We start from the raw sequence: 16,506 nt of genomic DNA, 5'->3' as shown, positions 1-16,506 counted from the left end.
TGGATCTAGATCCAAAACCCTTCCTCTCAGCAATCAGATTGAGAGCCTCAGTTACCACCATTACCAAACAAAGGACCAACTGGGGAAATCCACCTTTGGCTCTGACCATCTCCCTCATGCACAAAGCCTAGGTGCCCAATGTGCTTTGCTCTGGGTCCATCTCTCCTTGGCACAGGAACAGTACAACCAGCACAGGACTTCAGCAAGATCAGCAGAGATCCTTCCCTTCAGTCCAGGGGAAACACTTCTTGCCTTTGGCATTTTTCCCCACCCAGTTCCTCCTCCCACACATTAATTCACCTCACTTCATACTTGAAAATAAAATGAAGAGGGGAAAAGAAAATCATCATCATTCAACAACAGCAGCATCAATTCACCAGGGGAAACAGCAAAGGCACAGCAACACAGGGAGGAAATGTTTACATATGCATAGAAACAGCCAAGAAAACCAAATAATGAAAAGACAGAAAATAAGCAAATCCCACCCTGCCCTACTTAGCCAAATGCAAACTGGCCAGGACTTTGTCAACCTGGTGCAGGTGCCAAAACTTCCCACTGGCAGTCAGCTTTTTGATCCTCTCCAGGGCTGGCTCTAGGCACAGGCAAAATAGGCAGTTGCCTAGGGCAGCAAAATAGCGAGGATGCTGGAATAGCCATGCCCTGCTATTTGCTCTGCGTGTGGGCCACCAGGCTCTCTGCTAACGTAACCACAGAGGAAGCAGTCCTGGTGCACAAGGTCCTGGTGTATGAGGCTGCTATTTCTGGGATGGGCAGGAGGCAGGGTGGGCAGTAGAAGAGAAGAATTGGCAGGCTGTCCTCCTCCCCCAGCAGCAGATAAAAGCTAGCTCCCCGGTACCTCCTTTGCACATGCAAGCACATGCACCGAGTGCCACCCTGGGCTGCTTCCTCAAGGAAGGAACAGCCACATCACAGCCTCTCCCTGAATAGGTCCCCAAATTGTGCTTCTATCACCAAAACCCTTTCATTTCACTTTGCTCCTTCATATCCTTTAGAGGGCTATGTTGTACTCTACATATGGACATCAACATTCTAAGCACCTTGGATTTAGACTTCCCCACCCTGCGTAATACTGTCAAAACACAACCACATCGGGGCTCCCCATTGACAGCCATTCAAGGGAGGCAGCAATAGCTTTCTGCAATAGCCTTTTAGTAGTGCATACCCAATGACAGCTTTACAAATAGGCCCAGGAACTAATTCTGGCTGAACTACAGCAAATCCCCAACAACATACAACTCACACAGGCTGACCAGCACTACAGCTTATATTCATTCAAGTTCAAGATCTTCCTCAGGCAGTCCCCAACCACACTACCTTGAATGCTTCCCAGAGAAAGGCCAACATCTGGACAGGACACAAGAGCCAAACTTTGTCCATTCACAAATAAACTTCTATCTCCACGCACAATGGCACAGCAAAGACTCCAGAGATGAAAACTCTGCTTCTGTGTTGCAGTACAAAAACAGCAGTTGGGTGGGTGGGGTGAAGGTGGAAACAGACCCAGAGGTAAAACACTGTAAATATGAGAACAGGTCTATATTAATGACCCTGGAAGCCATAGAAAGCTCTCACTGAAGTTCACAAGAGAAGCGGGAAGAAACTTTTCTGTATTTCTGTATTGCTCTGCAAGCAAGCTGCCACATACATAGTCACTGCAAGAGACCAGACAAATTTTATCGGCCTGCTCACGATACTGGGACATTAAGAATCAGCTCTTTCTTTCAGACATTTGTGCTCTTCCACTGCAACAGTAGCAACTGTTAGCAGAAAACTTTTTAGTCTGCAACAAGGCTAAAATCATGTTCTTGTAATTATTTTTACGCCTGAATGTAGCTGGAGTCAAACCCATCATTGAGGAGCACTAAATTCACCACAGAAGACACAAAAGAGAAGAACGAATATAGACTGCATTCAGATTAGCAGGGATTTCACCAAAAGTGCACAGGGTTATTCAAAGTTACATGCAAAACACCACCATCAGGAGCAGAAAAAGACTCCCTGCGTCTGAAGGAAGACTCCAGCAGTCTTCTGTTGGCTTCTTGGTTCTACATACCTTTCATATCATTGGTGGTGGCTCAAAGTATTAAAAATAGCAAGAGCTAATCATTGTCTTTGCTGTTCTCTTCAAATCATTAACTCGCAAAACCAACTGCCCCGCATTTGGCGGTAGCATGTTCCCCATGCTTTTGGGGGAAGGCTGAAGACTTCCTGCTGCGCACGTAGCTCCTTTGCAGTGTGTACACAGGAGAACAATTCCTTTCTGGCCAAAGCTAGTAAGCAACAAACTCCCTAATCAACATGTTCATCACTTCTTATCATCTCACCTTGTGCACTTTCAAGGGCTCTAGCACATAGAAGGATTCCACTGTCCTTTAAAAGTGTAACTTCATTTGCCAGAATAAACTTAGAAAGGCACATACTACACACTATGCGAAAGCTTTATTTCCTTTTATCTGTTTTCCTTTTTGCAGTCATTCATTTTCAGAAGAGACCATCTATGAAAACAGCATAAGAGCCATTCCAGTAATCAGTTCTTTTAAAGAGCCTCCTCTGGGGCACGACCATCCTAGGAAATACTTTCGCATTTTCTTCTTGCTTTCCAAAAAAGGCTGCACAACTCCAGCAACCCCTGTCCAACCACATGAGGAACCTAAGTGACAACCATTATCACAGCATTCAAGCACCTCATCATTTTTAATCAACAACCATCTAAGGCAGGGAGTATCTCATTCTTAGACAGGAAGCATAGAGCTATATTAAATACAGAACAAAGGCATTCACAATTTAGCTGCCTGGCCCCCAGCCTAAGCCAGTCTACATCGGGCATGTAGGCCCAGGGGTGGAGCACAGCAGTGGTTGAATAGCTGTTCTGGAGATGTCAACAGTGTTTTAAAACAGTGTATGAAAGACTCATGTGAGGATTCAGGCCTACATGGTTTGCCAGATCATTAACTTAGTTTAATTTCTGGCAGGACCTCATGGCCTTACATACAGTTTCCCCACCACCACTCAGCTGTGCTCTAAAGCTGATCTTGCTTGCCTATGGGTAAAGAAATGGTGAGAAATACACACACAGGTCTCTCCATACAAAACCAGAGCCCTAAACACAGAGCCACTCCTTTCCCTTTTGTTGGGTTTTCATTATCCTCTCAAGTGTCATTATGGATCAGCAAGGTGGCTACCAAAACACACAGTGGACGGATTTGTGACTTTTGCATGACAGAGAAACTTGAGACAATAGAGTCAATGTTAGCTCATGCTTTGCTTTTTTTTTTTTTTTTTTTTTTTTTAAAGCTACACAAACAGGAAAGATTTCTATTGTTAAATTGTTATTTTAGTGGTTTCATCAGAAAACAAAAGCAGGTCAAACAGAAAAATTAACCCTGAGATTCCTGGAGGAAACGTGGAAAACATGAACTTGGCAAAAACTTATCACTATTAGTCTAGTTTTAAGAACCTTATTTTTTGGCATAGAATCTGCAACTTGAATTACTGATATTTCAAAGACCTCTCTTCTACTTCCTTTTGAGCTCAAGTTTTCATTCCTGAGAATATTTTGTTTTAAAAAGCAAACAAAAAGGATCCCAAGAGATTTCAACTCTTCTCTCCATCCCTTTCCATTGCATCTCCCACCACCCCTCCAGCTCCAGAAGTTAACTGACCACAACTAAAATCATCATCTCAGCAGGGAACAGGGTTCTACTAATATAAAAGACAGAGGCAGTTCCAGAACTCACAAGAGCTTAAATACTCTTTAGTCCTGGTGGAAACATTTCCATCTGGACTGATGGCCTCCCACCCCAAGATGCTCACCAGGAAAGAGATTTAACATTAAAACAGATTTTAATAATCTAAGTGCTGACAGACCATTTAATGAAACAGCTCTAGCAGTCATTTTATAGAAAGGTAGTCTAGAGTTAAATAATAATCCAGCCCTGAAATTTAAAGCATAAGGCCATTAGCAACCTCTACAACTCTCAAGTAACTTCTTCACAGAATTTTAAAGCACTTGGCAAACATTAATGAATTAAGCTTCACATCACCTTCCAAACTGAAGGACTGAAATCACCATGATAACATACCAGCTTTTCCTGTTTGCACTTCAGGTTATTCGAGCAATCCACTTTTTCACCATTCTCCTCAGATACAGCACCAGCTCCTCCCTTAGCAAGCAAGGAAGCTGAACCCCCTGTGGGTGCAGGCATTTTGTACAATTGAGCCAAAAAGGGTTTACACCTTTTACCAGCTCAGTCAGTGTGAAGTCCAGCATTACCTTTCCCACCACCAGCAGGTGAGCTCTGAGGAGTAGTACTATTTGCTGGCCATAAAGGTGCATCTATATTAGAGTTTTAGTTTGAAACAGGATACATGCTCTCAAAAGTACGCTCCCAGTTCCCCCCCACCCCCTTACCGTGCTTTGATCCGTAACACAGAGAGGCTGTGAGCCTGCAAGATGGAGGTCTTTCAAATGAAACTCAGCAGACTGATGAACTCCATTCACTAATGGACATTCGGTCCACAGGATGACACTAACGGGAGCCCAAAATACATACTCCATAGATGTCAGGCCCTAAGCAACAGCTATTTCGTGCTATAAGCCTGTTCCTATTGGGCTGCTCTATTTATTAGCACAGATATAGTCACAAACAACCTACTCCTGAGAGAAAGTAAGTGTTGAGGCTGTTTAAATTAGCATGTTAGCAAGGTAGGGAACTTAAAGCATCAGAATGGAGATTTCAGCTTCTTCTTTTCACACAGCAGTTTTCAGAGAATAAAAATGCTTGCTTAAGGTCTTACTGGGACAGAGCTAGCTCCTTAGGGCAGCCAACAACCAATGGATCCACAGCTTTCTTTGCCACTCCAAGAGCTCCAGAAACAGAGCTAGAGTATTGCTGTTGCAGGAGAGGGCCCAAGTCCATAGAGCAACACATACTGCTCCCATCCTCCTCAAGCCTGCATTTCTCTTTCCCTCCCCAAGTTCTGACAGTTTTCCCTCCCCTTCATTTGGATCCCAAGCAAGTTTCAGTTCTACATATAATGCTGAGAGGTCTCAAGCTATCTCCGCTCAGAGGATTTTTATTCCTCTTGTGCATGACCTGTGACAGGTCACCTGAGAACAAAAATCAAGAAACGAAATTGAGCTGAGCTAAGTGCTAGTTCTTCACAGGTTAGCATATGAAGTCTGGTACTAGGTACTACAACCATATTAGTGTCTATTCACTTGACAGACACACCTCTGCAGGTGACTACACAAGATACAAAGTAAGAGCAACTTCACATTCAGACAGAATCCTTCAACACCTTATACCACAAGAGGTATTTAAGACCTAATGTACTCACAGAACAAAAACCTCAAGCAAGGTAAGCCAGCCTCACATCACATGCAGTTACTTGCAGACTAGGAGAAAACCAGCTCCAGACTCTTCATTTTCTTACTCTACCTGAAAGACAGCACTACCTCCCCAAACACATTCAAAGGAAAGGAATCTATATGAAGAGGCATCAACAGCTGTGACACAGCAACAAGGCACCAGGGCTTAGTTAGCACCAAAGATAGCTTATTGAATCTCAGTAATGCAGGGATTCACCTGACTAAATTGGTGAGAAAGCTTCGAGTGAGTGTAAGATTCTGCACTATGGAGCCTTTGACCTCAGCATTCAAAAAGCCTGGCCATTTAGGCACTCCCCAGCACCATTGCTGCACTGTGGTTCATTAGAGGCCAGCCTGTGCTCACCCCTCTGGGAGGAAAGTCAGCTCTGTGGGAAAAACAGCATAATAACAAGATATTGGAGACACATGTTATAAGGGCAAGGCTATTCTTCTCACCTGTAAACAATTTTGTCTTTGAACTTCCAGCTGGTGTTGGAATTGCAGTACCTGGTCCTGTAATTTCAGTCGCTGGAAAGATTCTTTCTTGTGCCTAATGTTTTGGGAGACAAGGAGGAATAATCTGATTTTTTTTTTCTTCCAGTGAATCAGTCCCAATGAATGGTTTTGTGAAACACAAATCACTAGCTCTGAGGACTGGGTGGGGAGAAGGCAGTGAAGTTTTGTGTGACCCGTGCTGCTTGGTCTCTCACATACCCTAGTTTGGATATGTTGGGTAGCAGCCGTCATGGCAAGAGGGCGGACTCATCTGAACAATTACATTCTCTGGTCATCTCTCTGCCTCCCTGCATCTCCCAGTACCTGAGTAGTCAGGACCACGAGCCTTTTAACATGTGCCACTGATCTCAATGAAAGCAAGATTTCTCTCAGCAAGGCTGTCTAGAAGAGCCTTCTGTGAATCTCTAGGGGTGACAACATACCCAGTAAAAGTCTGCTAGGCTCTAGATTAGTTTTTATGATTTATAAAATAAGAGTGATAGGAAAGCAGCATTTTTTTGCTATTTTTTTAAATGTACCAATTATATTAAAATTGCTGGAAGCCTTTTGATTATACAGAGAGAAAACAAATGGGTGCAAACAGACTTACTTAGATCCTCCCTTCTTTGTTTCTTAATAAGTGTGTTGGAAACACTCACTTGGCTGAGAAGAAAACAGTTATTTGTGTTAGGACACTCTTAGCGCTTCTCTCTGAATAGATCGTGAGCCATTGTTTTCCTCCTCTCTTTGATACTGGTGCTGGGGGCAAGTTTTGCTGAAACAACTGACTGTAGAGCAGACTTTTGACTTCCTGGCTCAACTTCCAGCAAGAAAACTACTTGCTGCAGGGTGGTAGCCCCAGGTAGATACCAGTGTAAACTTTGTGTTGATAAGAAATGTAATTAACTGAATCCTAATTCAGCAGGAATTCAAAGAGTCCTCCCTTATTAGACCCAAACTCTTTTTTCTGAGAGCAGTACAGAGACAGGCAGAGTGTAAACAAGTCACACATTTTTGTCACTGAAGAAGATTAAAAACTGCTGTTTGTTTATTTTTAATTTCAGTGCATGGAAACTCTAAAAAAAGCTATGTAAAATATTAGCCTGAGGACCACAGGATTTGGCCCAAGACCTTTCCCATTTTCACTGGCAGTGTCTGAATACACACCACAAAAAGACAACTGTGTCAAATACTGCAGCCCATTGCTATAAAGAATATTTAACACAAAGAGAGGGAAGAGGATGATTACTACAGTTCAAAGGATTGATTAAAAAGCACAAGCTGCTACAGAGGCAAACACAGTTCACTAGGCAGGGCTTGTTCAAATTCCTATTATGCTTTTTTGTTCTTTTTTTTAAGGAAAATAGTGTTTTCAAATAAGGGAACATTTTCTCAGAAGGCATCCGCTTTCCTCAAACATGTTTGGAAAAAAATACTTGCTTTGTGATACATAATCACAATTATTTTTCCACTTACTTTGGACAAATCATTGTTCCTGTTTGGCAGGGCCCTGAGAGCACCAATAGGCCTTCATGGCCCTGACCACCCTCACCTGGGGCCTCCCATGGGCCCAGGAGCCCCATTTCAGCTCAGCCCAGGGCCTTCAGTACTTGCCTAAGCTGTGCTGTAGCAGTGCTGGTTTCCAGCCCTGTTCCTCAATTGCTGTTTGCATTGACCCCAGACTTGACTTGTTACCTTGCTTTTGCCTGAGGATCACCAGACGGTGGATGGGACCTACTGCCATCGCACCTCCTGTTCAGCTCACATCCTGAGGGCCTGTGCCCAGGGGAGATGGCACAGCCCTGGGGCCTCCCTCGGCTCCTGGCTCATGCCCCCGTGCAGAGCAGCCACCTTAGGGCTGCTCCCTGGTGCTATTCAGCACACTGCCTCGCCCTCCTTTTGGACAAGGAGTTTTCATGCTGTTGCCTGTTTATTGTATGGCTAAGGTGTTCCACAGGTGTGCAGTAGGTTTTCAGTGGCAATAATAAGGTAGAATATCTAGCAGAAGGGATGATCATCTCTAGAGATCAGAGCAAAGTATTTGTGGTTTCTTTAATTCATAGCTCTGGACTGGTACCAGATTAAATCCTTCATTTTCCCAGGACCTCAGCCTTCCTGTCCGTAGGCTGGAGTAACACTGCTTATCTACTACTGGGCTTGTCACAAAGTCTGAAAAGATTTTACATTCTTTCAAGGTTTCTGGATGAAATAAAACATTGCCATTGTGGAAATAATTATTTAAACCTGCTGCAATGTCATCACACAGATTGCTCTTATTGTACACAAACAGCAGGATATATTTACTTCTGGTGTCTACAGAGAGTTGAGGATGTGTAGAAATGCCTGGGGTTATGCTGACATTCTGGATACTTCAACACCTCCTCAACGTCCTTGAAGTCCCAGGACATTCAGGAAAGCAGCCATACCTGGAGGCAATTCTTGATGGGATGTTGGCAAGGAGAAGGCTTATGAGCATTATGAGGTTTTGTCTTTTTTTTTTAAATATAATAAATATGAAAGAAACTCAGAAGCAGAAAGCCAAACTAAGTCAGAGAATAGTACTATTTACCTCAAAGCTGACAACAACTACAAGGAAATCCCCAGCCAAGACTGCTGTCGCCCCAGCTCAGATGATGGCTGGAATCTCTGAAAGGCGACATTTTCTACCACACCAGTTCTGTTCACTCAACAGGAGCTAAGGAGCAATAACCTTAAAGCTAAAATCTACATGCTTGACTCGGGCTAAATCCCTTTTGACTCCAGAGCAAAACTTGCCTGACAGAGACCTGAAAGATGCAATCCTAAAGTATACAGTTCATTGCTACTGTCAATTAATTGAGAATATCATCGCCATCACTGACTACAACACTGTACTAGGATTAGCGTACATTGCTCTGCTGTACCATTATTAACCTTTGCAGGTTTTGCTGGTGCCTAGAAGGCTCAAATGAGTTTGAAGACAAAATGTGCTAGGCAGACTCTCAGCACAGAGAGAGATAGCATCTGTCTCCAGGCGAGGAGTCAAAGGGCAAGTCTTCTAGGAGCAGGGCAAAGAATAATATGTAAGTCCTCTCACTTTCTGCCTCAGGCTCTGTCCATCAGAACACTTTATCTTCCCCCTACCTCAAACCAAAAAACAAGGTGACTGGCTTTTCTTGACTGCTAAGGTCACCAAAGTCCAGTTTACTGCAATCACATAACATAACATAATTTTTAGTCAAGCGGGTTCTACAACATATGCAATAGGCAAGAATACTTCTTGGCATCCCAGCACAGAAAAAACAAAAGTCACAAATAGAAGGGGAGATAGGGTGTAGCAAATTGCTAGATTTCTAAAACCTAATTTTTGAGCTTTTGCTTCCAGCCCTGGAGAAGTGCCAGGTTGCTTTACAACACAACGTTTTCCGTGGTGTTTTGCTTTCCTATTACCAGGTGCTAAACTGGCTAGGCTTCACATTTCTCTCTCACATGCATAACAATATTGAGTCTTTGAAGTAATAATGCATGTGTTCAAATGTTGCACAAATAACCATGTCATGTTTGCCAATTATACTCTCCTCATGTGTTAACAAACCGTGCAATTTCTAGTTTTCTGTAATAAATTCAGGCATAATTATCTTGTAATCTTACAGGTATAAATGTAATTAAACCAGGGAAAATAGTAATAATTACCAGGTAAATACCAAAGACAGCATGTTGGTCCTAAATGCTTGTGTATGATGATAATCATGCCACGTGATACTTCTATTTCTTTGATACCTTTCTTAATACCTTTGAAAACAGCCATGTGAAACTGATTATCTTGTACATTATTAACTGGGGGCTTCGATTTAAATTGACTTTCCAGCTTGCAAAGCAATCTCAAACTTTACAAGGGACAGAGATGTGACAATTTCATTCTTCGATAATGATGCAAATGTGAGACAAAGCTAAGAATAACAATTGTAGTCACTCACATCAGAGTAGTTTCACCATAAATTGCATTGACTGGTGAGTTTTTAGGGACAGCAGAGATTCCTATGCCCTGTGTCAACTTCCTGACGGGAAACTTCATCTGCCAAACTTCCTGCTGGTCACAGTGGGGAAGAAGAAGACAATAAACATTTTCTTTACCAGCACCATTGCATGGCACAAGACATCTGAGGGGGAACTGCTTCCAGCTGGGCAGGAAGAACAGTGAGCAAACGGCAAAAAGGGATGAGAAGAGAGAAGAACAGAGAGCAGGAGAAGTTCAAAACAAGTAGGACTGCTGAAGACAACTCACCTGAATGCCCTTTCATTTTCTAACACAGTATGAAACTGAGACCCAGCAAGATTTTATGGATGTCCCTATGCTTTCTGAAGACATAAAGCAGTTAAATAATATTTTTTAAAGCCCTGCAACTATTCTTCCCCCACAGAAGTGCTCATGTTTTACAAGGGAAAACATGGACTTTTCAAACATACATCAAGGTAGAGTAATAAAACATCTTACTAACAGGCAAAGCCAAGAGGTCAGAATTTGTAGGCCGTGTACCTCTCCTTATAGAGAAAACAGGAGGTGAAGTCCCAGTGCATGGAAGAGCTGTTGCGCATGCTAATGTATACACAAAGCCAGCAGTTTTGTCTAAGTGCTAACAGAAGCTGTGCTGGCTTTTTGCATCTCCTTGGGGCTCATTCCTGCTTCAACTGCTAATACAGCATGTTATATTGAACTGAATCTGATCAAAGTTTGCTGATCAGGATCCAGCCTTTCAAGCTGGCAGCAAGCCTTGAGGATGGATTTGTCACGATCATGAGCAAGGCTGCAATATTTTGAATAAACATGGGTTCCCCTGGTGCAGTGCCAGTTTGTCATCTGAATATGAGAAGTATATTTATGGGTAGTAAATGCCAGAGCGCTAAAAGCTTTGAGACTCCCGAGAAGCCTAGCATGAGTCAGCCCCCCTACCCTGTGAGCCTAAGCAAAGCACAAACAGAGCGAGAAAAACCCTGGATGGCATTTGCATTTCAAAAGCATTTACATTTAATTTAATAATACTTGTAATGCATTCAGTGATTAAGCTGAAGTGAATACCAACAAAATCTTTTATACCTAGGTGAACTCGAGCACCTGAACAGCAGCACTTTAGCAAAGCACAAGCGAAGCAGGCAGCTACCTGGGGCAGCAGCTGGCAGGGGGCAACGGCGCGTAGCAAAGCCAGGCTGGTGGCTGCTGCTGCGCCTGGGGAAAGAGGGCTCCAACTCCATGGGGTGGCCGTGACAGCTGTCTGGGAAGCAAGAGGAGGAGATCCTCTCCTCGAGAGGGATAGCCACCATCTCATATGTTCCCTGCTCACCCACGCCATTACCTGAAGCAGGAGCAGCCCAGCCTCACAACGCTGGGGCAGCCGAAACTCAGTTTTGCCTGTTCCACTGGGCTGACTTAACGCAGCCAGATAGCACTGCTTCTCTCTAAAACTCAAATGCTCCCATGCTGACATAGGCCTGAACTAAGGCGGCACATTAAATGGCTCTAATTCACACCAAGTACTGTGCTGAGATGCATCAAGCACACCCAGGGCACAGCTGAGTGTCTGGCATTTGGTGGTGCGCTGCCCTTTAGCGCAAGGCGGCACCACAGGTTTGTAAACACCACAGAAACAGCCAGACACGCAAAACCTGCGTAAGGCTTCCTCAGAACGAAGTGTTGTCTCTTACCACCTCAGAGACACCAAGATGCAGGCCTGCAGCTGCTGACGCTCCTTCCTAGCGTGATCCAGCTGCACCCGGGCTTCCCTTTGGGCTCTTGGCCTTGGAAAAGCTGTCTCCTCCTAAATCAGAGGTGGTTTTAGATGCTCCAAATCTTCATTTCTCTTCAGAGGCCCAGGACTGAGCTCCTCTGCTCAGTCCGTACCACAGAAAAGAGCCTTATCTGGTAACGGGCTGGGATCCTCCGCAGCTCAGGAAAACCTGGCTCTCCAAGCTGCCAGCAGAGGAACGGGGACAAGGGGCTCCTCCAGAAGCACACGGTGTAAGTGACGGGGTGCCGTGCCGGGGCCGCGAGCGTGTCCCTCATCCATGCCCCCCGAGCACGGCGGTGTGGCCAGGTGGCCGCTCCAGGGCAGCCCCCTCCCCTGGGAGCTGCTCCGTAATGGGGGCTGCCGCCGGCGCCACAGCCAGGCATCACCGCAGCACACGGCCAGCGGTGCCGTCACAAACCTGGTGCATGGGTCTTGACGCTGCCGGAACCAAGATGTGGCACAGCAATCTCTGCTTACTTTCATTAAAATCATAAACCCAAGGAGTTTCTGCCCCCCTGCTCTTGCTGCATGTTGTCACTCATAAGGAAGTGTCAACAGTTGCAGTTGAAGAAAAAATTGTATTATTTAAAATATATATATTCTCACAAAGCTTAGGTTACTCCTGTTACTTTTAGGAGAGGAGGCAACATTTGTTGCCTAAGGAAGGCAATATAGAGAGGTACCGAGGACACAGAACCTCTCTTTCTTTCCCTATAAAATGTCAGACCTACATTATTGCTCTACTTAGCTAGAAAAAGTAACTTTTCCTTAGAGCTCTCTGTGAAAAGCAGCAGAAAACAAACCTGTTTTGGTACATGTTTTCCTCTAGGGCATTACTGGTACTGCTAATCTCTGTTCTCATCTTGCCACTGCCACTTTTTTTCCAGCAGTTCACGAGGTGCAGACAACTGCTTTTTCTTGGGAATGGCAACCAGCTCATCTTCTAAATGGTAAGCACTGGATGAAGGATTCATCTACCTGGGGAAAGTTAGAATATGTGACCATTCATCATTCTTAGAGAATAACTTAGTGATGCTAAGCTACCAAACTCTCAGCTCTTGCTGTCCCAGTGGTTCAGACCTGACCCTGTGATAGCAAAAGTCTCTTTGACTGATGTAGTATGAGAACTAGCTTCCCTTTCTCTCCTGCTGTCTAAGTTATCCAAAATGTAAAATCTTATTTTCCACTGCATCACCCACAGCCTTTATATGCTTGGCTCAAAACAGTCATATGCCCCCCTTGGTACAAGATTGCAAACTGAAGAGTCCGTCCCCAAGACTGAGAATGTCAGACTGCTTAATTCAGCTCACAGAGACCTCCATAGCAGTCCTGAAGCGATTCTGCTATTGCTCTTCCTTTGCATGCGGGGAAAGTCTAGCTCTCCCCAGCACTTCAAAACCTCATTTATTAAGCTCATTGAATAAGCACAGCATGACGTCTGGGATAAGAACTTTCACTAATGCAATACAATCATTTTTAGCGCTAACTAGCCATACCTAAAGCACATCATATTTCCCAGAATCATCAGGCAAGAACAGCTCAGTACGACAAGGTAAAGTCCTGTTTTACTTTGAACAAAATCCTAGCTCACTTCTAATATGAGACACTCTAGAGGAGGGAAGGCAGGACTTTTGCTTATGTAGAACAGCTGCTTTGACTCATTGATTCAGGTGGGACACCTGGAAACCTACACAACAGTTCTTTGTTACAGATGCTGTAACACAGACTGTTAAAAGCAGTTGCAACACTATATTAGCACCTCATGGCTTCCACCAGGAACCGGGGCACTGTTGTGAGCAGCCTGGTATAAAACATAATAAGAGATAAACTCTTCCCTGAACAAATGACTAAATTTGCAAGGCAGACAATATATGGAGTTATTTGGGTGTTTAGCAGGAGGACAGCTGAGGTAGAATGAGGAAAGGTTTACATCAGCAATGCATGTAAATGAACTTTGTTGCATCTGCATGGGTCTTTAGTAAATGTACATTCACACAGCTTTGGGGAATTAGATGTAAGATGCTTTAAGCCCACTTCCGCCTGAAAAAGAAGTATATGGACCAATGTCTTCAAGTAATGTTACTAAGTGTTGCTTCCCTGACTTTAGCACTACAGCAAGCATGGGTGACTCACAAAGAACTGACACCGCTCCCTCATGTACATGCAAAGGAGTGGGAAATTCATCCCTGTGCAGAAAGGTCTGGATATCACTTACATCCCATTTAAGCCTTCAAAATACATTTTAGCTGATACATAGACATCATGGATGGGTTGCACCCCAAGACAACAGTGTACCAGTGCAAAATTCTTGATCTAGCAACTTCATTCCTGCAAAGGAACCCCAAAACCTAAGAGATCAAGAAGCAACTCCTATTCTTGACTAGGTGCAGCGATGAGCATTAGAACATGGTGACGAATCTGAATCTTGATGAAAAATTGCCGGAGGCCCATAAAGCTGCCAAAGTACAGTAGGTAGGTTTTCACATAATTGCAGCTCTTCCTTTCTCAAATGCCCACCCTGACTGACCAATTAAAGTGTTTAATTCTCTGAGAAAGAGTTTATCGTTAACTGTAATTTATTCTAGTCTCACTGGTCCTTTCATGGCTGCCTCTGGTGAAAGAACCATTACATGAGATCTCAGTCTCCGTATTATAACGCGGAATTTTTGATAGTTTGCTATAAATAGGAATTGATTCATAAGGAGAATAATTAATTCATTGCCAATCCTTTACCAACCACTTAACGACTGTCAAGATACATTAAACATCCTTAGCTTTACATCCTGAGTGTATTCTTGGCTGACACATCTGACTGTATTAAGGAACCCCCACTCAGTACATTAATGCTAAGTGAAAAATAGTCTCTGTGACTATGAATAAGTTTAGAGTGCTTTATTTCATCATAAATATTGACACTGATCATTATAAACGTCTTCCAAAAGAGATGATCATATTGTCTAGATAACCTATCATCATTAAATATAAAGGAAAAAGAAAAAAAAAACAGTCCCTCATATCATATTCTCACCAACCTCTCCTGGTTATTTTCACCATTAGAACCTGAAAAGGATTATTACAGTGTCAGGCCCTGTATCAGCATAATTATCAAACCGTATTGATTACCACATTTAACTTCAGAATACAGCAGATCTCGTTCAAAAGTCACAGACCACATCCCCCTCTCCTGCCCAGCCTCTCCTTGCACAGCCACCTGCAAGGACTGAAGTCGGGGGCTGTGAGGATGCTCCTGTGATGTTATGTGCTGTCCAGGTGTTCCCTTATGGCAGACTCATGGGTCATCAGGGAAGGGCAGTGCAAAGATATTCAGATGAAGCCTAAGATCTGGCCCTTGGAATATGGGGAGCCATGGGGACAGGAAAAATACTGTTGGAGGTTTTATGTCCACTGTCTCAAACCAGTGTTCATTTTCAGCTCTCACAGCTAGAAGAACCAAGGAGGAGCATCTCTTACACTACAAGAACATAAATCCGTAGTATGTCTTTTTAAAGAAAACTGAGTAGATCTAGGTAATAAGGCCTATAAGGAAGATCTATGATTTACAACTACATTACAGAACATTAGCCAGCACAATGTATATTGGTATTGGAAACAACCTGGAGGCTTTTCTGTAACTGCTTATGAATTCAGCATGAGACCTAATTATTTGTTATTATGCACCATGTGCATACAGTGTGTTAATTCAGTAGCATGTTGCCAGGGAGTGCAAGGAGGATGGATGACTACAGACTAGCTTACAGTCTCTCAGTACATATCCAGGATTACTGGACCTTTACTTCTTCATTTATCCAACCAGTTCAAATAGGTCTAAGAAGCACAGGAGAATGATAAAGTTTGGGGACACCTTTAGAGACCTTTCTTAAGAGAAAAGGGAATAAACCCAAACTTTATAGCCTGGATCAAATGGGAAGTTAGCCCTGTCCAAAGTCATCTTTGAAAATGGGACAATAGAGACAATTTTCTAAAAGAGCCAAGGGACTTGAGAACAAGTTTGGTCTGGTCTAGTGGAACTGACAGATCTGCCAATTGCCCCAGGAAATTATGCTCACACCATTCCTGTCTTTTGTCCCAAGAGCAGTGGCAGCACTACTTGACCTGCCTCCTGCCTGCTCATGAAGGGGACACCCCTGAGCCCACCTCCAACATATGCCTGCTTTGCTGGGAACTCACTGTTTTTATGCTGGAAGCCAACTGCTTGTCCAGTTCCTAAAAACAGTCAGTGGAACTTGACTTCCTCATGTTTCTTTGAAAGTCCCAACTTATCAGGTAATAACAGTATCAGATCTGGGCAAAGGACACTTCTTCGTGGCTTCCATATAATCATGCTGATCTCTGCAATACATGCTCTGTTACGGAACTAGTCTCCCACTGATCTGATCAATGTCACATTAAACTCCTCCTTGCAGTTGTTAATGAAATTCATCCATGTCATTTGAACATGGTACAGACACTTGAAGTTTTACTTAGCTTAGTTCTTCAATAAATCATGAAGACATGGAAATAACAAGCCTTGTAACCTAGAGAAAATATATATAATGACTACCACTGGAAAGAAAAAGGAGTCTTTAGGAGTCAATAGTCCCTAGAAAAAAGCATTAAACATATGTATTGCCTTCACAAACAGTATACAATAAGGAGATGACACAGCTTGTTGACAAGTAACACCAAAAACATATACGTTAAGAACTACTGCCTCATTTTATTGAAGCATTCACCTTTTCCTGAATGCATTCTCTAATCAGTGGCAAACTGAGAAATGCATTCCAAGTTAATTCACACTGTTAGCTAAATTGGAGAGCATCACATTCAAACTATGTTCTTTCGTGGCTATGACAGGCC

The sequence above is a fragment of the Apteryx mantelli genome, chromosome 1 (assembly GCF_036417845.1).
Source record: "Apteryx mantelli isolate bAptMan1 chromosome 1, bAptMan1.hap1, whole genome shotgun sequence".
NCBI lineage: Eukaryota > Metazoa > Chordata > Aves > Apterygiformes > Apterygidae > Apteryx > Apteryx mantelli.
Note: the sequence above shows the minus strand (reverse complement) of the source record.